This window comes from Equus przewalskii, chromosome 2 (genome assembly GCF_037783145.1).
Source record: "Equus przewalskii isolate Varuska chromosome 2, EquPr2, whole genome shotgun sequence".
Classification (NCBI taxonomy): domain Eukaryota; kingdom Metazoa; phylum Chordata; class Mammalia; order Perissodactyla; family Equidae; genus Equus; species Equus przewalskii.
The window spans coordinates 77,584,424-77,612,394 of NC_091832.1; the positions used below are offsets into that span (position 1 = coordinate 77,584,424).

Sequence of the window (27,971 nt, forward strand, 5' to 3'; positions counted from 1 at the left end):
AGGCTTCAGGCACCTGAGAGAAGCAAGGAAGTCTTTAGAACTTTGTGAAAGATATCTTTTAAAGCTTAGAAAATGGCTTTGTTGAGTCAGCTCCTTCTCCGCAACCTGAAAGCAGCTTCCTTCACTCTTTGAAGCTTCCAGCAGGCACCCCGCCAGGTGTGACACAGACCTCATTCCTCCATCTGAGCTTCTCTCTCTTTGTCTTTGTGCTTCAGGGCATGTTTCAAAACTGATAGATCAAGCTGTCGGTTCAGTCAGTCTTTAAAAAAAACAGGCAATTTATAAATGAGCTATTTCAGCCCTGAGAAAGAAGCATTTGTTGGATCATTACTTGTCGAATGTTCTGATCTTCAATTCCCTATGTAACATATTTGGTACAGCTCCTGAGCTCTGAATTATTAACTAGATTTTATAGAGAGGGAAAGAAAATTAGCAATTAGCTAAAAATTTTTGCTTTGATTTATACAGTCTGTCAGAGAAAGTACTGGAGATCTTTAAAAGTCTACTTTTGGAGAGAAGACTTTCAAAAGTGTGATTCAAAACCCGTGCTGTAAATAGACATCAAGTAAATTCCGACAGTCCTCCACTGTGTTTGACTTGAGAGGAAAAAGGACCGTGGTAGAAAATATTCTATGCTTATGCTTTTCAAGGTAAGAGAGAAAGGTTCCAGGAATGTGTCTAAAGGTTAAAATTTTCATAAATTTAAAAATTAAGGAAAATAAAATGAGCCTTGAAAAAATTCTAAATAATATTTTGTTTGAAATATCTTTAAGATAGAAAAACAAATAAGAATTTTTTTTTTTTCTTTAAAAGAAATGACATTTGGTAGAAACACCTTGGACCATTTACAGTAAGAGGTGAGTCAAAGCTAAATCCTACCTAGTTTTACGAACTCTCTTGAATTTTAGAAAATTCTGGTTGCTTTGCTTTAATACACGTGCTCTGAGAACCAGAGCTTTGTCTGATCAACAGACCAATGTGTTCTTAATTTTGTTTCAAGTATAGTTTGCTATAATGCTGTCTAAAACTGTGAAAATGTAAGTTTTATTTTTACCTAGGGACAAGATCTCAAAAATGGTGTGGTTAATTCTTTGGAGCTTCAAGAATTATTTTTATACTAGATTCTACAGTATTATTCAGAGCATTCATTTCTGCTTTGAATTTTTAGACAATGTTGCTGCTGCAATTGAGTGGCTACCACTTTTGAGCAGCGACTTTACAGGATTCACTTGAGTCATGTCCCAGTCACATTAATGTATATCGTGAATCAAGGTCTTGCCGATACAATGGTAAGTTCTGCAAACCCAAAGGTTTTTAAGGAAAACCAAAAACCTGTCTTCAAATATATTAGCATTTATTGAAGGAATCATCTACAAACTCTACCACTACTTGCTCTCCTTTCGTCCCTCATGATTATTATTATCTAACATTTTCAAACCCTTGGAGCTTCCAGAACTTTTGAACTGAGACATGACATTTTTATTCCAGTCACTGGAAACTTAGTTGTGAATATTATTTGGGGAATTCATTAAAGATTAGTTATGAAGTTTGAAGATTCTAAATAAATTCCTGACCCTAAACAGCATAGGTTTTCTTGGCAGCGAATCTAATAGAAAGCCTATAAAAGGAAATAAATTAAAGCAGAAATAGGACATTTGCATATTTTTTGTTTTTAATCTCTCTCTTGGTAATATTGAAAAACTATCAGGGGCAGCATATTTCCAGTAACATTTAAAAAGAAAATATGCTTTTTCTCACTTCTAAACTTTCTTTTTTATGCTCATCTTTTGCCTTTTAGATATTTATACTTTTTTATAGAATCTTTCAATTCATTTTGTTTGTTAGATTTCTTCTTTGATTCTTAACTGTTTTTATGTGATTTAAATTTATTGAGAAAGCTTTTAATGTTTGCTTAACTAAATATACCCATTTTGTTACCCAAAGTTTCTGAAACTCTTTAGATTTTTACATTATGTAAATTTCAAATTTGAATAGCACAACTTGAGTGAACAAAGTAAAAGATCTGTAGATTCAACTAACATTTACTGAACGATGGCTGTGTTCAAGGTTCTTATTTTAATGCCACAGATGCAAACAGAAAAATAGTTGCTCAAGAACTTATTATGAATGAGGCTGGGGCATTGTATCTGAAATACAAGTCAGAATAAACTAACTGCCATTATATAAGGGTTTTAAGATGGTTGAGAGGATTAAAAAAGACAAATCTGAAGAAGGTGAAATTTGACCAGATGGTCTTTACAGATAAATAGAATTGACATGATGTCCAGGAGGGAGAAAGAGGTAGAAGGAATTCCTGGGAATGGATGAAGCATAAGTAATGTCTTAAAAGAGGAAAATCATGGGGACACATTTGTAGATGAGCATAACTGGATTATTGAATATTCACTGGGGATCAGTGGGATATAAATTGGGGAAAGGAGGTAGAGGCCACCTTGTAGAAGACTTTGATCTCTGATTGCATGTTCTCGAAGAGGTAATTGACTGTCCTTAAGAAGAGATCTGGTAACTTAAAAAAAATAATAATTGGACATCGGTGCTTAGAGTGGATTAGAGCAGAAAGACCAGTAGGTAAGAAAGCAATTTCTGAGGATTTGCAATAAACATTGTAGTTTAAGTAAGATTAAAAGGCATTGTGGACACAGACTCTGTCGGATTTTTCAATTGTGTGAATATGGCCCCAAATGTCAAGTAATCAGTAAGTGATCAAAGGTCTATGCCTTGGTGAATGAGCAAATAGAGGCTTCTTTGAAAGAGATAGATATGTCAGAAGAAGGCGTTAGCTCTAGGGAGAAAGTGAAGTTTTCTTTGGTCATATTCGCTTTGTGGTTGCAGTGAAGGCATCCAGCAGAAGATGTCTAACACTCTGTTGTAACCACAAGGCTTGACTTGAGAGAGGACATTTGGACTGGGGATACGGCTAAGGGAGTCACTTCCATAGACAAGATTGCTAAAGACGTTGAGAATAAATTTTTTAACAAAGCTGAGAGATAGAGTGCTGAGGGAAAAGACATGCATACTGAGGAAGTAAACCTTGACAAACATGTTTAAAGGGAGGTGGAGAGAAAGAAAGTGTAGTTACGGAGGAATTAAAAAACAAATGTCAAAATTGCATGGGAAAACAAATAAAATGGGCTTGTCATGGAGGCCAGGAAAGATAAACTATAAAGAGAATGAGGATGAAAAGAACTGGGAAAGTTCTTAGGCCTTGGAGATGAAGAGGTCATGGATGCATTAGTAAGAGGAGTTTCAATAGATAAGTAGAGAAGACAGATCACAGGAAGGTAATGGAAAGAGTGGGTGGGGTCATGGTAGCAATATTGGGTATAGATACATTGCAAGTGATTTGATCATGGAGAAAAGAAGAAACTGAGAAGCAGCAGAGTTGAAGGATCATAGGAATCCATTCACTGGATGAGGATACCTGAGCATGTGGGACAGCAGTAAAGAAGAAAGCCATTGACTTAGAAGATTTGAGAAGAAGGATAATTGAACAGCAAAGTCCTTAAAGGTGAGATATCCAGAGTACAAGCAGTTGAACTACTTATCAGAGCACCACTTCTTTCTCAGAAACTATAGAAAAACGTTACTATGAAGAGGGGGGTGTGTGTGTATGTGTGTATAAGTAAACGGGTATTTTTTCCTTCTTAGGTTGATGGCCCTATGAAGGAGACCTCTGTCTCAGGCAAGTAGGGCATATGGTCCTGCTGAGATTGATGGCATCTAGGTGAGGTTGTGGATTTGTGTGAAGGGTTTTTGAGCATGTTCTAAGAAGCATCACTCTAGGACTAGAGTGCGGATATGTGTTACTTCTTGACTTTGATCATTATTATTTTTCTACTTAATTGTTGTTACAGGTTTCTGATTACACTCAAAACAGAAATAATCAAGTACTTTTTAGTGAATCTCAATAGAGAAGAGAAGAGAAGTGATTATATGTATTTACTTATTTTTTTTTCCTTTTGGTCTTTTTGGCTAGAATTCAAACATCATTTTCACTTCAGTTTGCTTTGTGGATATGCTCTTTGTGTACTTACTTAATTCTTAAAATGAATGAACTCACACATTAGCAACATTAAAACAATTAGCCTTATAATGTTATGATTATCCATTTAAATATGTGGTCTCTATGTATATTCACATGCTGTATAACTTTGTACATGTAGAACTGTACAATATATCATAACTATCGATTTAAATTACATATATTGGACTTAAATTAATTTTTCTTCCAAAATCAGTTAATTGCTATGATCAAAACCATCATCGTGATTTATCAGATACTTGTAAGAAAATGCTATTAGATATGTTAGAGCAGAGAGATTTTTACTAAGAAAGTTTTAAAATTTGCACATCCGAAATTGATACACAGACACAGACACCCACAGTTTCTTAAAATGAATGAGAAGATATATTAGATCAGACTTAAAAATAATTTTCTTTCTTGGGCTTTGAATTGCAAATACTTTGATACTCTTTTATTTTCAAAAACCAATTTAACTTGAAATTAATTTAATTTTAATAAGTTTAATTTAATTTAAACTTGAAAGTAAAGATTGATTGAACCTTAATTTAAAGGATTAGCATAAATAATTTTTGTGAATGTTTGCCAATATTCAGTTCTCTTCAACTTCTTAACTCACAATAATCTAAATTCCCCCAATTTTTCTGATATCTAGGTAGAACAATGTGATAAAGTTTTGGCCCATGTCACAAGGGGAAAAGTGACACACTCCTGTATATGCAGGCCCAGCCATAAAACATCCTGTGTAACTTTCATGTTTTCTCTCTTGTGGGCTGGGCTGAAAGCAAAGTCCTCTGAGATGTTGGAGATGGAAGGATGGAAGGATACCAAATAGCTGACAGGAAAGCAAGGAGGAAAGCAAGCTAAAAGAGATACTAGATGAGGCTCATCAACTTTGGAGTTTATGTTAAGAAAAAAACATTCATCATGTACGCCACTATGATGTCAGGGTTGTTATTGTAGCAGCTAGCCTTCCTTACCCTGACTAACACAGAATATCTCAGTAAACTAACTCAGCTGCTCACAGAATAAGAGCTTTCATATATTTGTAGATCAGTTTTTTCTAGACTGAATACCTTTAAAAATGTTTATCCCTAAAATAAGTCTAAAAATCACAGGAAAAGCAAAATTAAACATGTTTCCTTGAAATCTAATGTCACTGTAAATCTTCCAGAAGGAAATATATTACCATTCCTAACCATATTTGTCCATGGAACACTTTTACTAGGCAAGCATATCAAAAGTTTCACTATTTTTAATGGAGCATAATTTTTAATTTTACTGAGATGTACTTTTCTGACATTTTCTTAGAAATAATAAAAATTCTATTGAAACCATTTTTTATTTTTCTTATCACTGATACACAATACTCACATACGAAAGGGTTCCTTTAAATAAATTGTATAGAGCACAGACAGATTATAGTCTGAATGTAGACCAATAATAAAAAGACTCGAAGGAACACGTTACAATCCAAAAGTGGAATGAGCCGTCAGAGCTGACAACCTCCATGCAGTGGCCGTTCATAGTTTTAAGCATTCCTTGCATTATTCCAAATATCCTCAGTGTTGTTTTAAACAATTTTATTTCTCAGTGGTTATAGAGAGAAAACAGATCAAAAGACAAGGCAACCACATTTTCTATTTTTAATTCTGTCATTACCCTTGAACTTTCCTTTGGACAGCAAGAATAATACCATTTCTTTTTTTTTTTTTTTTTTTAAAGATTTTTATTTTTTTCCTTTTTCTCCCCAAAGCCCCCTGGTACATAGTTGTATATTCTTCGTTGTGGGTCCTTCTAGTTGTGGCATGTGGGACGCTGCCTCAGCGTGGTTTGATGAGCAGTGCCATGTCCGCGCCCAGGATTTGAACCAACGAAACACTGGGCCGCCTGCAGCAGAGCGCGCGAACTTAACCACTCGGCCACGGGGCCAGCCCCTAGAATAATACCATTTCTATACTCAATCCTGTGCATCCGAATGTGGTGGCTCACTGCCGCATTCTGATACTTCAACAAGAAAGAAAAGAATCACACAGCCAATTGAAGGATGCAGTTCGCTCCATTCCAGTTATAAGCCAGATGGCATTTTAATGGAAATAGCTGAGAAATATGCAAGTTCACTATGATGTCTTCTTGTTTGTTAACTGACTCTTATCTGGAGGACGAAAAAATTACATTGCCTTGTAAATGTCCTCCAATGAGATAGTTCCCCAGTTGAAGATTCAGAAAAAAATTCCTTCAGCTTAAAAATAACCCTCTTGCCTTTTCCTTTTAAGTTAGCATGTTTCTTCTCTCTATTTTATAGGAATTTTATAGGCCTTTCTTTTTCTGTGAACTATATTCAAGTCTGGTATCTTTGAATCCATGGGTAGAAAATAATTCACAATTTAAATTTAAAATCCTGAAAGCGAACACTTGCTAAACTTTGTAATACTTCCCTGTGAGGAAAGGAGAGGAAGATGTGCAACAGCATGAGGGAGAGAGAAATTGTAAGAATACTAACCCCAGGTAGCTAACTTGTACAAATACCGTGGAACAGTAACTTTAACATTAATTGAAAATACACAGTGTTCAAATTACAGTAAGGTGCTCCAGCAGATATTACAAATAACACTGCTACAGAATCTGCCTGCAGAAGCAGGTCCATACAAAGTCTTATTATAATTAATGCTGTTATTTGTAGCTTGGCTTGAGTGGAAGTTGATGATGAGACAGCAATTTCTTATCATTTTCACATTGCACATCAAAGATTTCTATATTTTCTGCATAGTTTGCTTTTAGAAAGTCACGTTGCATACTTACTCTGTTGTCATTTATAGAAAGATTTTCCCTGCCCTGAACTAGTCCATCAGCTGTCTCTTCCTCCTGCAGTTTAGTGAGGTTGCATCGATGTCCTCGTGAAGACTAGGGATTAAGAAGTTGGACTGAGTGAGATCATTAGAGGCAAAAATCCAGGTGGACATACATAAATAATTATTATTTTTTGTGTTAACCTGACGTGTTCCCAAGTGATTAAACTGTCATCCAGCCCACATTTCTTGCTATCGTGATGAAATACCTTGCTAAAATTCAGATATACTCTCTCTTCCAGTCCCAGGCATAACAGTTCAGTAACTCTCTTAAACAGGCAATGGATTAGCTGAAAGGACTTCTTAGTAAACCCGTGTTTGCTCTCACAACTCATCATTTTTCTTTCTAAGTGCCTGCACCAGCACATTTTTTTCCCCAAAGGTATTTCTCAGAAAACCTGTCCTTGTAGAACCTTGAATAAAGTGTTCCAAAGTCAAATGATTTAATGAAATACTGCATTCTATATAGTTTCTTTGGAGTCACAATACACATTAGCATGTTAAAGGATGTGAGAAATTCTGCAGTGAATATATCTACTTAAGTGGAGTCACTACATTCCTTCCCCACGTTATTTAACCATAGCATGCTCTTTTCTTCTTGCGTTATTATCTGGAAACTTTGGTAGAAGAAATTGTAGAAAAATTTATAAATTCCCTTGAGGAAGAATGTAAACCCAGCCAGCATCAGATGTTAAAAAACTATTTCCCGATGGCCTTAGAAGTAGGTGGAAAATAAACAGGAATAGTTTGGAATATAAAAATATCTCAGAACTTAAAACATAATTTAGTTTTGTTTAAAGAGTGAATGTTGATTTTGCTCTGTTTTACCTGAAATTTACTAGGCTGAAGTGATATTTGTTGCCCTGATGTAAGAGTGAACAATATCCTCAATTTTGCAAAAGCAATTAATTACTAGTTATCACAGAAATAGCAATAAGCACGAACAAAAGGAGTAAAACGTATCAGAAATACGAAAACCTTCTATGAGGGGTAGAGTTTTTTCTTACTTATTTGTAAGCCCACAGCTCATTACCTTGCAAGCAGTAGGTACTCATTAAGTTGCCGAATGAATTATCAAATAAATAAAAGAATAAATTTTATAATACTATGGTCCTACCCTCTTTCTATGTAATAGAGATGTTTCGACGTTACTGGTAAGGAAAAATATTTCACTATTTTCAATTGGTTTTTCTATCAAAGAATATACAGGGAAACTAGGTTCCCCCAAAATAAAAAATGAAAGAAATATGAGTTTATCCATTCTGTAAAACAAAACAAAACACATTAAAAAGCCTCACATTTGATGTAATCCAAGCAGTCGTGTTAGTATTTCTACATTCAGAGCCTTTATCAAGCTGTATGATTTCTTAGTCTGAAATTTAAAATACACATAAATGTGGAACGTAAAATTCAGTAACATAAATGCACAAATGTCTTAGATAAGGACCTTCAGGCTTCCCTCTAAAACTGCTTTGGGAAATGTAATTTTAGAAGTTCATTTTTAAACATTTGATCACGCTGTTTTAAAATGCATATTTAAACATAATGTTGAAAAATATTTATCAATCACCATTACACCTTTTAGGAGACTGCTGTCATAGAAAAACTCATTGCGTCTTTCTCTTAAAGAACATTCTGATTTTTCAGTTCTTTTTGAAAAGATACTAACTTGTCAAACTGTCTATGGGCATTTTGAGCGTCATATTCACATTTTAGTTTTAATTTTAGTTTCTTGAATCTGAATTATTTAATGGGGGAATATATACAGCTAGGGAATTTTGCTTGTTTTTATTTTAGAAACGGGGTGTGCTAGAGATTGCTGTAAGAAGGTTATGCCTTCTGAGTGGCTATGACATCTGACTCTCTATTGATCATTAATTTGACTAACTTGCTTGGTTAAATCAAAATGCATGTGATTTATATCACATATTAGTGTTATGGCCACTTAGTCTTAAGAAAGCCATGTTGGCTTCTAGATATCACCATTTTTTGGGTGAGAATTGTTAGGTAATTCTTGTTTTACTTTTTATTCTTATACATCATAATATTTTTCTCCTCAGTATTGTGTTTTGTTGTGTTATATGGAAAAGTTTTTCTCCTCTATTTTAAATTTTATGTCAATTATATCTCAATAAAAATTATTTTGAACTCATTTTGTCAGATCGGCAAATTTCCAACTCGTTAAAACACATAATATTATTAGTTGTTCGTATTTTGGTTTCTTCACTAGGCTACAATCTTCTTTACCTCAGGCACCCTGCCTTATTTCCCACAGCATCTTGCAAATAGGAGTTTTTCAAAAATATCTTTCAATAACTAAGGAACGATATATATGTACAAAACTTGTATGGTAGAACCTAGCATGCAACAGACGCTCAATAAATATTTCATGGGGCAAAAGTACTGGCTGAGACTTTAGACAAGTCACTGAGTGCTTTGTCTGTAGCCCTGAGTGCTTGCTAGTCATGGCCCAAGAATACAAATGTTTGTCTTCAAATTCAGCACTGCTGTGCAGGCACACCCACAGAGTAGGAGGCGTGCTTGCGAACATGCACCCTGGGGCCCGACTGCAGGAGTTCACATCTTATCGCCTCCTCATATTTGCTGTGTGAGTTCTGGCAAGTCATTGAACCTATCTGACCTAAATAGCCTGAACTATAAAATAACCCTCAGAGGGTTTTGTGTGGATTAAATGATTACAAAGCCCAGGGCATGTAGTAGAGACTATAAAAAAAAATTTGAAACACCATTATTATACATTATCATCCAAACTTTTAACTTTCAATCAGATTCATACTCTATCAAGATAGAGTATTCAAATCCCATTACTGATCATATTTTGGGAGAGTATTGGAATTCCTCACAAATCCTAGTTGCCCGTGGAAAAAGCCTATCATATTATACATTCTGCTTCTGCTGGTCCCCGAGCATACCGCTGAGAAGCTTCAGTAGGGAAGAATTTCTTTATCTTTATTTTTGTTTTTCTTAATCATCAGATTTTTGATATTGTTCCTTTCCATTTACTCTTCAGATCTCATAACAGGGATCCATACTCCCACATTCCAGAATAAACACTTATCAACATCTTGTTATACAGTTTCACAGGTGTATAAAGGCTGCTTTATCACACTGTCCTTAGCCTCATCCTTCCGCAGGATAACAGCTATCTTAAGTTAGTGTGTCTTCTTCCATTCTGATTTCGGTGTGCTTTCTGTAAGAAATAAATAGCATTGTTCTGGCTGTGATTTTTTCAATTGTACGAGTGGATCATACTGTGTACACTTTCCTTGTGCCTGTTATTTTTTCTGCTCAATTTGTGTCTTAGAGATTTCCCCGTGAGTCCCATAGCTCTTACTACTAACGTTGATACCTAAATGGATAGTGTAATGTGACCATTGATGCTGACACCCGTATCACTATTATGGCCAACATTACATCGTTTAACTGCTTCATAATGTTTCACCTTATTAATAAATCCAACTTTATATAAAACCTCCTTTTATTTATTTTATGGACCATTAGGTTGTTAAGTTTCATACTTTTACTAAAAATACTGTAATAAAATAAACACCCCTGGTGCATAAATGTGACAGTTTCTCTAGGCCTAGAGTCTAGAATATATATCCAAGTTGACTCTCGGGAGCCAGCCCTGGTGTTCTGGTAGTTAAGATTCAGTGCTCTAATGCTGTGGCTCTGGCTTAGTTTCCGGTCAGGGAACCACATCATCCATCTGTCAGTTGTCATACTGTGGTGACTGTGTGTTGCTGAAATCTATGCCACCGGTATTTCAAATACCGGCAGGGTCATCCATGGTGGACAGGTTTCAGTGGAGCTTCCAGACTAAGACAGACTAGGAAGAAGGACCGGGCCACCCACTTCTGAAAATATTGGGCATGGACATCCTATGAATAGCAGCAGACATTGTCTGGCATAGTTCTGGAAGATGAGAGGATGGTGCAAAAAGACCAGCCAGGGCTCCACTCTGCTGTACACAGGGTCGCTAGGAGTTGGAATCCATTCTATGGCACTAACAAAAATCTCTGGGCCGTATAATATACCTTTTGTAAATTTTACAAGGTGACTGTCTTATTCTTTATTTCCCACATCCCTTTTTGTTCTAGGTTACTTTACTAGATTTCAACATGCTTGAAGCTAAGGATAGGCTCCCAATCACTTGTGTATTGGGTGACACAGAAATTTTCATATCACGTTACAGCTGTTGCAGAAGTCTCAAAATACCTCATTTTTATCACTATAAAATTATAGATCTAATAATTGAAATTATTAGATCTGTCCCTATATCTCCTTATTTAATCTATTAATAAAAAGTATGCGTATGAGAGCATCACAATTTGAAAGTGTCTGTTGAGAACTGTATTTCAACACACTTGAGTTCTTTTGTACTTCTCTGCATTTTATGGGTTATCCTGATAAGGAGATCATCGGATACTTCAGAGGTTTATGGTACAAAAGAGGTTAAGAACGCCATTAAATGTCAGTTCTTAAACGTTCCCTTTGCTCTTTTCCCTCTCTGGCAGGCATTATTTGAATCTCTGAACACTCTCAGAAATGTCAAGTCCTGAGAGACAATTTGTTAATTGAAAATGAAGCAATGTCACTTTGTTGTTAGCCTGATATTCAACTATCTGTTTTTGTTGAAGCCCAGATCTCTTTAGGGGTCACACTTCTTAACGTGTGAGTAGCACAGCCACATAATTCAAAAAGTCACATTATGGCTCTCAAAAATAAGCAGAAATAGAAGGAAAACACAAAGGATTTAGAAAGATGCATTGTTCAGTTTCCTTGGTAACGGCCCACTTAAGAAAACTGTCTCTCAATTTCATCTGTTTCCCCACTTAATGTCTTTAATCTCTTTTTATTCTGAGCATTTCAGGTGGATGTTATCACGTTCCTGATTTCTTCTATGACTTAGGTTTTTAAATTAAACTATATGTGTTCTTTTAATTGCAGTGAATCCATTTTAAAGAATATCTCTCCCCAACTCATGACAGAAGATACTGGGCCTTCTGGCCTCAGGTCAGTATAATTTCCACTTCCGATGCTTAAGACAACCAAGATTCTGTGTCAGATAATTTTACTAGGAGACAGCATGTAATAAACTAGCTCATCCTTTCAGCAACTCCTAAGTAGAAGATTTAATACCACCCCATTGGAAACTTTAGCAAAGATTCAACTCTGGTACTTCAGTAGCCTTACTCTGCAACTGAGACCTTGTGTTTGTGAGTTTAGAAACTTGCAGAAAATCAGTCCCATTATGCCTCTCATTCTTGGGTCCACGTAGCCATGTAATATCTCATTTTCATTATCGTATTGCTTTCTTCAGTGTCTCTTTCATTTCTTGTTCCATTGATAACCTCTCCCCATTTGTATTAGTCTGGGTTCTCCAGGCAAACAGAACCAATAGTAGATATTTATATCTATATCTATATCTATATCTATCTATCTATCTATCTATCCATCTATATAGTCATGCATTGCTTAATGATGGGGATATGTTTTGAGAAATGCATTGTTAGGCGATTTTGTTGTTGTGCAAACATCAGAGACTGTACTTACACAAACCTAAATGGTATAGCCAACTACACACCTAGGCTATGTGGTACTCATCTTATGGGGCCACCATCATATATGTGGTCCATTGTTGACTATGGTCATTATGCATCATTATGTGGTGCATGATGAGAGAGAGAGATTTACTGTAAGGAATTGGCTCACGTGGTTATAGAGGCTGAGAAGTCCCACAATCTCAAGTTGGCAAGCTAGAGACCCAGGAGAGCGGATGGTATAGTTGCAATGTGAGTCTGACTCCAAAGGCGAGAGAAGATTTATGTCCCAGCTTGAAGACAGTCAATCAGAGAGAGCGAATTCTCCCTTACTGAGACTTTTGTTCCAGTCAGGCCTTTGTGGATTAGATGAGCACAATCTGCTGTATTTGTATTGAACTCAAATGTTAATCTCACCCCAAAACACCAGCCAGGATACTGTTTAACCACTTATCTGGACAACCCTCTCCCACCTCTCATGGCCCAGCCAAGTTGACACATAAAATTAACCATCACACCATTGATGATCATTGCATACTCTTTATGCTGGGTTTCCTGTTAGCAAACATTCCTATGTCTTCAGTTTCTTCAGAGAATGCCCAAATGCCCCCTCCTCACTCACCCCTTTTCAATTCTGAAACTTAGGTCTCTTCTAGTTTCAAGAACTGTCCCTTGAAGCCCATTCGTATCAAAGCTGTTGAATTTTCCATACAACATAGGGAAAACATTGGCATTCCAGACAATTCCAGACAACTATTTCTCTACGCTTCCTTTTTGAGGTTGTTGTCACTAGATATGACACTTCTAGCCCTTCCAGGTTGTCACTTACCAACTTGACTCTCCCCATTCATTTAGCATTTTGGCTTCTAGCATATGTTCTTTTTCTTTCTTATGATGCCTCACATTCTCTTTAGTGACTTTAATGTCTTTGTATACGACTAATCTTACTTTCAAATTTACTATGCTTTTTGAGTCTAAAATTTGCTTATAGTTAATCTTAACAACCCATGCTTTTAGAAGATCCTGAACCTTGTTGTTAGTTCAACTGATCAACTTTTGAAGCTGTGCAGTCTAGTAAGTCAATCTTTCATCATATTCTTCTGTCATCCCGCATCTCCCTTCTTTATTCCTTTGATGCCTGTTCTTTGCCTTCTATCCCCCCAGACCTTTCTTTTTCTTTACTTCCATTGGTAGGCTTCCTTCCCTTCATGACTCTCTGTTCCTGCTGATAAAGTCTGGATCATTAACTCAATCTTTTTATTACCAACATCTTCAATGCTTTTGCCCTCTAGATTTCCAGAACACTTTTCCTGAAAACTCCTAAACTGAAATCATTCCAACCACTTGCAGTATTTGCCTCTATATATGGGGTGTTGAGTGACGCTTAAGGAAAATCATATTTCTAATGTGAACTGGGTGTCTCTACAAACATACAATCTGAATTGGCTAAAGAGTAAAAGTTCAACCTCTCAGCAAAGCATAAAAGGAATCCATGATGTGGTCCTTCCTTACCTCCTTTTCTATGCATATCGTTCGGCAAAATCCCTCTCCATTTTCCTATCAAGAACTGTTTAAGGTCTGAAATTTTTCCCTGACTGCAAGTTAATAAGTTATCCTGCCACAGTTTCATGGATGTTGGCAGAAAACATGAGATTCCTGGTTTAGAGTGTGTCGTAAAAACTTTAACCTTTCCCAAAGAGATGTCTGGCTTTTGTCCTCAGTTCCTGGGAGGTAATTTCTAAGCTTTTGGAATGTACTGCTTGAAAAAAGTGTGTTTGTTTACCTGGGATCCCTGAGCCATCCTAGATAGTGTAACAATGTGATTTATAGTAGGGGCTTTGGGTCATGTATCAGCTAGACCTCTGAACGGGCTGGAGACTCAAGTTGATCACATGGACAGTCAATCAGATCTATATAACAGAACCCCAGTAAAGGCTCTGGACAGCAAGGCTCAGGGGAGCTTCCCTAGCTGGGAATACTGAGTGTGTATTATCACACATCACTATTGGGAGGAGTGAATAGACATATGTCTCTACTGGGGAAGACAACCAGAAGCTCTGTGTTTGGAACTTTTTTGGACTCTGCCCCATGTGTCTCTTCCCTTGGCTGATTCTTATCTGTACCGTTTTGCTGTAGTAAAGCATAATAGTGAGTATAACAGCTTTCAGTGAGTTCTGTGAGTCAATCCAGCAAATTATCAAAGAAACCCTTGGAACAAAAGGGCAGTTAATGCCTCTTTTACGTGATGTGCAGAAACATGAGAGACTCATGGAGAACTGTCTTCCAACAATTCCATGCTTCAATCACAGCAAACTTCCTAAATTTGTCCTAAAGTACTTTCCTGGATCATGTGTCTGTGTTTCTGTTCATATTCCCCTTCTGTATGAAATACACTGATTATTGTGACAAATATTATTCGTCTTTCAAGACTCTTTTCAAGGATAGCATATCCAAAAATCATTTAAATTCCCCTTTCCATCTGCCCTTCACCAAAACCACCCCTCCTTGAACCCTAATTTACCTCCTTAAACTTTTAGCACAAAATGATATCACTCAATTGTCCTTACTTGTTTAAATGACTTTTTCTCTCTGTTAAAATATACAGGGACTACTTCTGATTTGTCCTTTTATACCATGTGTAGCATTGTTCTGCCATATAGTAGCTACTGGGAAATTTGTTGAAATGAAGAACTATTTCATATTATGATGAAAAATGACTTTCATTTGATTTAAAAAGTTTAATGATTAAGACTAGGACAGAGGAGAAATGAAGTTGGGTCTGATTTTTCCAGCTACATTCATGCTATTGACCAGGAAAACAGAATTATTCAGTAACTCAAGGCTCCCCTTTGTGTCTGTGAGTGTCCTCTTCATGGTACCCAAAGAACAAAATTCTTACAATTTATTTCCATGACCACTTATTTCCTGGAATCTAGCCATTTCTCACTCTTTCCACTTCTACTACCTGGGTTTAAGACATTACTTTTCACCTACTTTACTGAACAGGCTCCAGTTTGTCATTTTGCTTCTACCTCTGCCCCCTAGAGTCTCATTACAGCAGTCAGAGCGATAATTTTGAAATATAAATCAGATCACGTCCCTCCCCTGTTTAAAATCCTCTAACAGTCTCCTCTTGCCCTCATGGTAATAGCCAAATTCTGTACAATGACCTCCTCAGGGCTTCTGCACTGGCTGTTTCTCCTGCCTGAAATTCTCTTCCATCAGTTAATCCATGTGGCCAGCCACTAATCTTAAGTGTCACCTACTCAATGAGAACCTGCCTAATGAGGATTATCCTCAACACGCTATTGGAATTACACACTCCACGCACTCTTGATCTTACTTTTGCCTACTTTTGCTTTTTTTCCAATAACAGTTATAACTTTCTAACATACTTTATTATCTACTCATTTATTCAATTAATGTTTTCTGTAGGCTTCCTTTAGAATGTAAGCTCCGTGAGGGAGATATTTTTGCTTTTTCCACTGACGATTACAATGCACTTAGAACAATGTCTAGCACATAGTAGGTGGTCAGTAAGTATCTTTTCTGTGATTCAATTAATTGACTTGACTTAGGAAGTTTATGCAATCATCATTGCTCTACTACTTAAGTAGCTTCTAGTTGGAAGGGGGGACAGTGAGGAATGGAAGAGGATAATGATGGATAAGAAATTATTGGGAAGGATGAATTTAAGGCACATTTTGGACGATGTGAGACTATAGGTACTCAGAATCTTGACCCACTTGCTCTCCTTTGAGGTCCACTTGATGGTGGTGTATGTTAGCATTGCACCACCTAGGTGAACATACATGAACTGTGAATATTGTGTTTGGGTATCTCTGTCCTCTATCTCTGTCCTGTGTTGGGTATCTGTAGGAGAAAGGAAAAATTTTTAACCTTATTAGGTATGCTCTTGACTTAACTTTATAATGTTGCCAGTATTCCTATCCCTTAATTACATATGTAGTATATTAACTTTAATTTTATTTTATTTAGATAATTTTTTATTTTATTTAACTTTATGTTTGTTTTCCTGTAAGGCAGATCATCTGTTTCCTATAATATTCACATCTGTCACTTTCCTTTATTTGGAAATCATATAGTCTGGTTCTTATCTTTGTTTTGGAAACAGTAGGAGAAACCAGAACAGTCTTAAGTGAGCAGCAGTAACACATAAACAGGGTGTGGTTTCCACTGTATTAGATAATCATGCCTTTGGGTATTACAAAGCAGGAAGCATAATTCTGAGACTTTAATTTTTGGGGTGTGTGGTTTTCCATGGCTAACACATTGGAAAGATGTAGGCGGGTGGTTGTAAGAATGGCAAGTATTATTGACTCTTTGGAAACTTATTTTTGTTGTACAGTCATGCACCGCATAACATTATTTCAGTCAAAGACAGATCACATATATGATTGTGGTCCCATAAGGTTAGTACCAGAAGGCTATACCATCTATGTTTGTGTAAGTGCTCTATGATGTTTGCACTACAAAATCACCTTACGATGTGTTTCTCAGAAGATATCCTCATCGTTAGGTAACACTTGACTGTATTAGGTAACCAATTATTTATGAATCATTTAGCCAGAGGATAGATGATGTTTTATAATAAATGAGATTCATAAATATTTCCTCTATAAGATTGACTCAGTTAATTATTTTTAGTTTTTTTCTCACTCTTTCTTTAAGCAAGAAATCTGATGAAGTTTTAACTATTCTAGTCATATTTCAGAGTGTTTTCTTTTCCTCTTCTTTTATGAGATGCAGCTTCATTGTAATATTTTTAATGTTTCTTTTAGTTTCATCAACAGAAGTTTTATTTATTTTCCCACAATACACTAAAAGTTTGTAAGTAAATAAATTTTTGGGTTTTTTTCTATCCATAGTTTCCTTATGTGTCCAATTATTAAAGGACAAATTAACAAATTTAATTGCACTGTGTATATTCATATATTGAGTTAATATCTATCAGAGATGAAGCTGAAGGACAATATTATAAGCAATATAATATAAGACAATGTTATAAGCAATCCCTCATATGAGACCAGACGGCAATAATGTTCAGCAGAGTTAGAAACAAGTTTGTGCCTGAACATGTTTTGCAAACAACTTGATCTTTAGATTTAATGACTGTTTCCGACTTGGAAAGCAAATTGCTGAATGTGCTTCCTGGCACTGTCTTCCTAGTGCCAGAACACATCATGTTTTTCCTTTGAAAGACCTTTCATAACGAGATCGGTGCCTTTAAATCAATTTGAGCTAATCCTTACACATGGTGTTCCGTTATTGCACACTAGGGAAAAATAACACCAATTTAATCTGATGAAAATGAGCCCTTTCAAGTTCTCTCTTTTGTCTAGTGCTTTTCTCTCTCTCTATTTTTCTCTCTCTTGCTCTCTCTCTCGTTTCCTCCCTTCATCCCTCACTTTCTCTTTCTTTCTTCTATATTTCTGGATTTAAAAGAATCAGAAACCCATCTCCTTGCTCTGTTCTTCCTGTAATTTCTAAGGGACAAGGTCATATTTATATACAGGTAGAAGTTCTTGCCTCTTCAACAAAGTAAAATGCCATGCAAAATAGTATTAATTTGTGCTTATGGTTATACCTACACTAATTCAAAATAATTAGGGCAGTGAGGTAAAACAACGATAAACATTCTGCCACCTTATTGTTTTTCATTAGTTGCACAGGATAACCTGTTGATGTAGATACAGGTCATGGGAATTAAACAGACTCTTAGGGTTGAAAGAGAAACTCACAATATGTGCCCTGAGAATTCATTTTCCAAGAAAAACATGACGGATGTTTTTGTTGTTGTTATTGTTATTTTCTTACAATGGCCCAAATAGTCACATGTTTTGAGTTCAGTGCCAATTATTTTTAAATAATAACATATTTGATAGAGTTTTGGATGATGGATAAGAGTATAAAGTGCAAATTGTGAAGTAGAGTACAAATATCCTTGTGATGTTACATGTACAACCTTAGAAGATCATCACAATAATCTGGTAAGGACAAACTATTGATTCGTCCCAGATGAAAGAATTAGGAGGTGACAGAAATGGAACTCCTTCTTGAATCATCTGATCAAGAGTCTCTAGACCTTAGAATTTTCCAGGAGAATCTTCAGTCCAAAGCAATGATCACTTCCAAGTCACCCTGTCTTCAAAGTTTGTTATCCTCAGGAATACAACAAATATATAGGAATTCACCATCATGTAAGACAATTTATTCCATTGTTAGGGAGCACTACTTTTTAGTTATTTGTAAGGTTGAGCTGAAAATACCTTCATAAAGCATTCATACACCTGAATTCAATTTTGCTTGCCTAAGAAACACTTAGTTAAACTCCCAACTAAATACTCCACTGCACTTTCTACTAATCTCAGTGTGAGATATTTTTCAAAGATTTCACCATCTTTGCCTTTGACTTGACTTTGGAACCAAGTAGATTTGAGTCACTTTATGTCTCCCAATTTGAATTTCATCCTCTGAAAGATGAGGCCCTTAGATCAGATCAATGGTTCCCAACCGAAACTGTACTGCAAAGGAATTGTCAATGGTACTAAGTCAGAGGGAGTATGGAGAGATAGCCGAGAGGGAAGTGGGGGAAAATCTAGGTGTAGGTGGTAATATTTGAACTTGGCTGCCCTTAGACCGGAGGAAGGACAACTGCTAGTTCTAAAAATTGATGATTTTGTAAACTTTACCTTGAGCTCTTTTAAAATTGTTTTGGTGGTTTATATGGTATTATTTGTACTGAAAATAAACATTATGTCAGTGATAAAAAAGACGTAAAGTTAAAGATAGGTTCTTTTAGCTTTAGAGGGGCAAAGATTGAAATATGTATCTCTAATTTGAATTTTCTCTTTCCTTTTTAAAAGCTTCTATTACTTTGAAAATAATTACCTGGGACAGTGATGAGTTAGTACCAAAAGCTTAGAAAATTATTTAACATTAGATAACTTATGCTATAGAGATGTCTTTAAATGCAGTGACAGCTCATTATTAAATTATTCTTTTTCTTGATAAAATTTGCATCTCAGAGGAAACTTGTTAAGGAAATCAAAATGTGGCAACGTTTCCTATAAGGGCTTATTCTTTGCCTTGCATGATGGACTTCGTGCTAATGGAGACCCTCAGGTCAAATATCCTCTCGTCTGAAACTTTTCCTAAGCAAGACTGGTCACTCTCTCTTTTGTGTGCCTAGAGTATTCTATATCCACTTCATTTATGTGGCATATACATTTGTATTGGAATTATTTGTTTGTCTTTCCCACTACACAACTAGGAGGAACAAAGTCCTATTGCTGTTTGCATCTTCATTCTTGGCATATTGGCAATTTCTGCCCACATGTTCCTCTTTGCCCAAAGCAGAGAAAGGAGGTATCTTGAATAACTTGCAATACATTTCTGGATAGACTGGATAGACTTTATAAAGAATGACATGACCAAAATATAAAAAAGGAAATGCGTTAGAGTCTCTAAAAGCAGTAGGATGTGACTCATCGAAGGAAACTTAAAATGAATACTCCCTTTATAGGAAGAAAACAAAGTAAAGCAAAGTTTTTAAATCCTGAAGGCTAAAGGGCAGAGGAAGTGACCAGAACAATCTCAATGAGGCTTGGATTGGGGGAAGTGGAATATACTAAAGGAAATTGTAGAAAATGTCTAATTTTGCTAATTGTAGTAAATATTTGCTTCATTTTTGTTGAAATTTGTTTGTTTGTGCTTCTCTGCTTCTGAATTCCCTCATTATGTCTGGGGAATATTTCCCTGCATTATCATTGGTGGAACACATCCCACCTCTGTCTACAGAAGCTGAAAGTCCCAGACACTGTGTCCCCCTATCTTGCAGCCTGGGGTTTGGACACTTGACTTATTCTTGGCCAATCACATGTTCCCACCTAAGCATTTGAATCTAGAGGAAATGAGCCTGGAGAGAGTGCAGAGGCAGTAGCATCAACTTCTGGTTTCCAAAGGCTGTGGCAGAATTGGGGTAGCAATGGCACCTATGTCATGTGCCAACAGAGGCATCTATGCCAACAGTTGTATTGAAGGAGCAGTGGTCACAGCAAAGTGTCCTCCATCTGACTGGGCACATGGGTAGATTTTGCCTATAAGAGTTTCTGCCTATTTTTTGAAACTTTGTTTTTTCAGTCTTCCTAGTGATTCAGTAAGCTACTCAATTTCCTTTCAAAACATTGCTTTCAATTAGCCAAAGTCTGTTCCTATTGAATGCAAGTAAGAATTCTAATTCAGTCATTATCAAAGAAATTCTAGGCAAATCTAGATACTATTTTATTGTTCCTAAAATGGTAGTGTGTCTATACAGATACGCTAGATAGATAGATAGATAGATAGATAGATAGATAGATAGATAGGTAGATAGATAGATAGATAGATAGTACTAGTAGGATTGCATTGAGCTTCCTGTATCAGCAATCTGTGACTGGCATCACAAACTAATATGAAAATAAAAGAATGATAGATTTCTAAACTGTTATGAGTCTCCAAAATATTTTCTCTCAGTTAAAATATTTCCATTTCTCCATATAAAGTCATGATATTTCAAAACAAGGAGATGGTTTTGCAAAATCATAGGCTAGGATGTTTTATTTATTTACCCAATGAGTCCTTGATTGCCTATACTTTAAGGCACTGCTAGGAATGGGGATACCAAGAGGAACACAGTGGCTCCTAGGGGAATACAACAGAGACATTTATTTACTATAACATTGAAAAGCAATATGGCAGTATGTATTGGGTCCTTATAATATTCGTAAGCTTGACCCAGTAATTCCACTACTAGGAATTTGTACTGAAGAAATAATAACAGAAAAAATGTGTAAGAAAATATTCATTGTAGCACTCCTTAAAATTGTAAAAATATTTAAAACAAGTTTAATGTTCAAAAATGGATGGGACTGTCATCAGTATTGTTCAAAAAACGTGTTCTTTCTCTTGTCCAGGCACGTGGTAGCACTACTTTTCCTTGCGTCCTTGAAGTTAGGCAGGATCAAGTAAATCTGGATGGCAGTGACAAACTTCACTTCTAGGCAGAAGATTTAAACCTGTGTGTGGGTCTTCTTCCCCCTGGATCCTTTCTCAGCCTGCCTCTCCAAGTAAGAAGTCCTGGAGATGAGCCCCAGGGGACCCATGTGGGCACAGAGAGTGAGTGAGAAATAAATCTTTGTGGTTATAAACCCCAACATTTTGGAGTTCGATGTTACCACAGCATATTCTAGTCTATTCTGAGTGACTGAATAGGTTAAATAAATTACAATCTTTAATGATATAAGTGAAAGAAACAAAACGTCGTAAATTATGCGTACTTATGGACAAAGACCTGATAACATGAAAAAATGGAAATAATTTGGATGTGACAGGAATGTGAATTACTTTTTTTTAAATCTTTTAAATTATTACACGATAACTTCAGTTGGCAAGCTACCCAGTGTCTTTTCAAAACATTTCAAAAGTAAATTTAAATTTCTTTAAATTGGTTAAATAAATATTTCAGCTGAATAATTAGTTTAAAATCAAACTTTTGCATAGCTTTCAAGGTTTGTATATCATGATTTTAATTCACTTCTTAGTAACTCTGTTCCTTACCTGAATTTATGCAGGTGGCCACTACATTTTCAAAAGGACCAAGGCTGTTGTTTGTGTGTCAAACTGGTACTTTAGAATGATTTCACTAAGAAGACAAAAATGAACACAGATTTTATTCATAGCAGCAGCGTTTATGGAATCCTTACTCTGGGCGTGTATAAACAAGGCTTCGTAGGAAGGTCTTGAAAAATGAGAACCACTGCCATCTGCACATCTCTCCTTTTATTAATGAACACAGTAGATTAGAACTTGAATAATTGAACTGTGTTTCTAATATAAACTTCTAAAAAGTAGAGGCAGGTCCTGTCTGCTGATGTGAAAATTAGAATTCTATATTTTCTTCTTTAAAACAGGAATAAAGGTTATTTATTAGTATAACAATAAGTAAGTTGTTGAGAATTAACAATCTTGAATGTGTGAAGCAAACAATTTGTTTATAGAATTTATCAAGAACTCAATGTACTGTGAAGTCCTGCTGACATATGAGCCCAGGCAATGTCACCGTGTCTGTGTTCACCGGCAGGCACAGCAATGTTACAAAGCATCTGTCTGTGTGCATAAGTGGATACAGCAATGTTACAAAACGTTTGTGTGCATGTGCAGATACAGGAAATTGGCATTTTTGTTTTGCACAGAGAAAACTTTCCTCAATGCATCATAAAACTTGCCTCAAGTAAGTTGTGGCTTTCGTTTTATTTTCCCTTTCAGTATAAATTACTATTAGTTTAGTTTTTGTCGTCATCAATCTATCTTTTTGTGAACTCTACTCGGTCTACAGTTTCACACATATTTATATTAATAGAACTGTTGGACTTTCAGACATTGCACAAAAAGCCACAAATGAATGATTCCAACTTCATATTTTCTTGGACAATGACACTGCATGGTTACCAACATTTTTAACTGCAAAAATAGACAAAAAAGTGAGTGGTATATGGACAATGGTGAAAAAAAGTTTACTAATCTCTGAGTATGAAGCTATGTTACCTCTTTAGAACTCTTTTTTTTTTTTCTTTTAAGGATTGGCACCTGGGCTAACAACTGTTGCCAAACTTTTTTTTTTTTTTCTGCTTTATTTCCCCAACCCCCCCGGTACATAGTTGTATATCTTAGTTGCAGGTCTTTCTAGTTGTGGGATGTGGGACCCCACCTCAATGCAGCCTGATGAGCGGTGCCATGTCCTCGCCCACGATCTGAACCCTGGGCGGCCGCAGCGGAGCGCGGGAACTTAACACTCGGCCACGGAGCCAGCCCCCTTTAGAACTCTTTGTTGCATGCTGAACATGCGAATTTAATCAGCTTCCAAATTCATGATCTATAATAAAGGAGAAATGCAGACCTTGTGATTATCTGACACTGGGCTCTATATATATATACAAGCAATCATCCTTTGTGAAGTTCTACTCTGACACAAACGAAGTGGTTGATTGGCATAATTTCACATTTGGTCAAACTTTGTATTGTCATATTGAATGACTGAGCTGAAGACGGATAGCATTGGTGCGTCCTGCCTCTGAATTGTGCTAACCTCTCAGCCACTTCAGAGGGTTCTGGGACTCTCAAGTTGGAACAAGATTTCTGTCATCTCTGTGGAGGCCACGCAAGTCTAAATGTGGCAAATATCTAACTCTTAGACATATTTCTTAAGAAAATAAACATCTGGATGTCAGATATTTTCTTCTTTCATCACTTTCTCAAGATGCTCTTATGTGCTAACACAAAAGCAAGAGTGAAATACCACGTGACTTTTTGTCATTGAAATATACTTTACTTTGTAAGAAGTGGAACTAATTAAGCAAAAGAAGTTGCACCTTTGTTTATGCTTTATCCTTAAAAACTGAGCATTTATTTCACCTTGCATATATTTGATAGCTTGTTCCAGGGTTTTAGAAATGCTCACATTAATGTGGATGTATACATTTAATGATTTTGTAATCTGTGTATCCTGAATATGTACCATGAACATTAAGAAAATAATTCATAGGAGGCAATTTTAAAACAATTTTAATTTTTCTCACGTCTTCTCCTGTAAACTGGCTGCTTATGTTGGTTTCCCCCTTCCTTGTACTAAATGATTGGTAGTTACTTTACTATTAGATAATCTTTAGAAGACCTCCTGTCTCTTTAGTCCTCAAAGGACTTTCACTTATTTAATTAATTTGACAAAATTCCAAATTCAGTTCAAATTTTGCTCCTCCTTCGCCATCCCATCTCAGCCTGTCACAAGCTCCTGTTGGCACTGGAAAAGGGGCATACAATCAGTTTTTCTTTCTTTGTTCTGCCAGTTTCTACCTCTTACTTGTTAGTTCCAGCTTCAGCCTCTCCAAGCTTGGGGTCAGACCAGACAGTCTTTCAGCTGGGGGTGGTTTTGCTGCTTGTGGCGCATTTTTTAAATGGCCTCTCCCATAGGCACTTGGAGATTCCCGCATCACCGAGAATCTCTCCTCTGTAATTTTCTTGACACGAGCAAAAGCCTCTGCACCAGCGGGGCCCTTCCATTTTCCTCCTCTTCCCGTGGCCTCTTTGTGGTGAAAAGTCCTTGCCTCTCTAGGGACCTGTGGCTTTCTGAGTGATTGCAGTTAACTCTCAGCTGTAGCCCCTATCCTGCTGGCATTGTCACTTTACACAGCTTCTTCCACTTCGGCTTCCTGAAACTTGAGTAAGGCACCACTCCACTATATTCCTTAAGTTCCAGGAGACACGTATTAAGTTCTCTGAGGGATCCCAAAGAAGTTCTTCCAGGGGACGCTCTATGCTTCCCTCTCCCATGGGGGGGGCGGTGCAGCAGAAGGACTGGAGATGTACATGGCACAGTTCTTCAATTTTTTGGCCAAATTCTTAATCTTTGCTTGTATAACTTGAAGATACATCTTAGGTAAAGTTGACAAAACTGGTTTGGCATCTCTTTTTCAGTCCTGATACATGATCTAAGACCTCCTTTGTTATGCTGCAATGGTTGGCACTTGTTTTCTTGGGTCCTCAGTTGAAAAAGAGACTGGAAAAAAAATCCCATTCAGCATTAAAAGGCAAAACCGAGAAACTAAAATTGACAATGATCTATATCTACAATTGGTCAAGAGATAGTCTAACATTTATAGGATTAATGACACTTTATTATTATAGGTAGTATAAATTATATATATTGAAACGTCTTTAACATGATGTCATTGTAAAATGATATTGTAATATGTTATTAATATTGAAAAATCAGGTATAGGAAATTTATGAATTTCAACGTAGTAATTCCATGTTGGAGCAGTTTTCCTTGTGACGATTCCCACAGCACTCCCTGGAGGAGTGTCTGTTGAGCACTTAGCTGGTGGCAGGCACTTTGCCAACACAGAGGTGAGCACACTCCTTACATTATGGAGCTGTTGCCGAAGTGGAGAGAGATTTTGGTTGCATAATCACAGACTACTGTAAAATCAAACTGTGACAGATTATGAAGAGCTGGTACACAGGGCTACAAATGGGATTTTGACCTAATCAAGAAGTCTGTCTTAAGGTTAAAAGCAGAAGGATAAGTAGAAATTATCTGAGAAAGAAATTGGAAGGAAATTTTCTAGGCAGACAGACCAGTATGTGTAATGTCCTTATGGAGGATGGAAGCATAAAAAGTATGAGGGCCTTAAGGAAGGCCAGTGTGGCTGGGCTAGAGAAAATGAGGGGAAAGTTGCATTGATCAAGGTTGAAGGAGTGGTTTAGGCCATTTATTACAGGGCTGTGTTGGCTGTGTTAAGGGGATTTGCCTTTAAGCTAACGGCAGTGATGACATTGACCGTTGTGGGAGGCAGAATGACCCTCTAAAGATGTCCACACCCTAATCTCTGGAACCTGTGAATATGCTACATTAGATGACAAAAAACATTTTACAGCTGTAATTACGGTTATGGGCCTTAATATAGTAAGATTATCTTGGATTATGCCTGTGTGCCCAATCTGATCACATGAGCCTTTAAGGGTAGATAACTTTCTTTGACTGGACCCAGACAGATTCAGCAGAAGAGAAAGAGAGATTCTGTATGGGAGAAGGTTTTGACATGCCTTTGCTGGTTCTGAGATTTAGGGGGCCACATGCAAGGATGGAGTGAGACTTCTAGGAGCTGAGGGTGACCCTTGTACACAGTCAGCAGGGAAACAGTGACCTCAGTCTTTCAAGCACAGGACTGAATTAGGTCAACACCTGAATGTGCTTGGAAGCAGATTCTTCCCCAGAGCCTCCAAAACTGAATGCAGTCATGCCTCCACCTTGCTTTTAGTTTTGTGAGATGCAGAGTAGAGGAACAAGCTAAGCTAACCTTGACCCAGACTTCTGACCCACAGAAACTGTGAGATAAAATATGAGTATCATTCCAAGCCTCTAATCTTGTGGTAATTTGTTATGGAAGCCAAAAAATATCAATACAAACATGGAGAACAATCAGAAGTGGGTTGTATCAAGAGCAGAATTTAGGTAGACCTGCTGGGAAGCAAATATAGTAAAAAGCATGAATGGATAATGATGGTGACGTTGACTGGAGTGCTAATGAGGGGATGAGAAGTGAAAGTATTTGGAAAATAGTTAGAAAATTAAATCCACAGAATATAGTGATTAATGGAGGAGTGGAGAAGATGAGAGAACTTCAAGGATATACCACAAAAAGATTGGACCACAGAATTGTTGGTGTTGCTATTCATCAAGTCAGGGAATACTGGAAGAATATCAGAATTTTTTGGGGGGGAGGAATGGAGGAGAGAATCTGGGTCTAGTTTTGGACATCTTGTGTTTGAAGTCATTTTAAAATAAACAATAGGAGACATCATGTAGGCATTTACAGATAGTGATCCGGAATTCAGAAGAGAAGTTTGTGATGGAGACTACTTTTGTGAGATGTCCAACTGTCAAGTAAGGGGAGAATAGAGAATAAGAAAAGAAGTCCTTAATTTGACTATTGTGGAGAATGAGACTAAAAAGAAAATAGATACAGAACAATTGGAAAGTTTGCAGTAAAATAAGAACAGGTGACTCTGAACGCTGCTGAAATTGATTACAATAACTTCTGAAATACATCTCTTAGATTTATTAACATAGAAGTCTTATCAAGAACAAGTTTGATATAGAAATGAGGACAGAAACCAAACTAAAAAGAGTGGAAAGCAAAGAAATGAAGAGAGTACTTGCATTATGAAAGCTGGTCATGATTATGAAAAGAAGATTCCCCACTGCACTGAGATAACCCCCGCTGTCATCCCTTAGGTCTGCTACATTTGGGTTAAACAGAGGAAGAAAATGTGATCCCTCTTCCTCATAACCCTCTTCCTAATATGTGAAGATCTAACCTTTCTTCCTAGTCCCTAAAATTTCACTTTTTGGACTTAAAGTTTCCGATTCCGATACCTACTTCTCTTGCTTTCATCAACATTATGGTTACTCACCTTGGGACTCTCTCCGGTTTGTTGGTGACCTGCTTAAACTGTAGATCCCCAAACAGGAGTCAGCACTCCGTTTGTGGTCTGTGAGGTCTAAAACAGAGCAGGATGCTCACTTCTGTTGCTCTGGACGTAGTGGATCTTCATAAGAACGTTTTTGATGGCTATTCCATGCTGTTGATTCATTTTTAACTTGAAGGCAACCAGACCCCCCGACTTTCTTTTTCTTTTCCTTTGTTGTTTCTTCTCTTTTTTTTTTTTTAAGGTAAATATTGCTCTTATGAAGAGTCATCCTAATCTTTAATTTGTACAGTTGTTTTTTCCTTGCTTTTTTGCATCTCTTCATGTTTATACTTATTCTTGGCTTTTCATTAACTATGGCCCACATTCATCTGAGCCAAGTATTTTCACTCCTTTATAACATCCACAGCATGAAGCAATTGCATGTATATCATGCTCATTTATGGCAACATGTTATCCACATAGTTG

The 27,971-nt window shown here is 36.7% G+C and overlaps 1 long non-coding RNA gene across 2 annotated transcripts; it reads left to right on the top strand.

Moving 5' to 3' along the window:
- Positions 1-281: 281 nt before the first annotated feature.
- LOC139081783 (uncharacterized) lies at positions 282-27,011 on the top strand. 2 transcript variants are annotated; one of them, XR_011537096.1, is made up of 5 exons: positions 282-650; positions 814-857; positions 11,863-11,928; positions 21,431-21,632; positions 22,088-27,011. It is a non-coding gene; the product is annotated as an uncharacterized lncRNA (long non-coding RNA). The 2 variants fall into 2 exon arrangements; XR_011537097.1 differs by lacking the exons at positions 11,863-11,928; positions 21,431-21,632; positions 22,088-27,011 and adding an exon at positions 3,670-3,721 and having other exon boundaries at positions 527-650.
- The last annotated feature ends 960 nt before the right edge of the window (positions 27,012-27,971 follow it).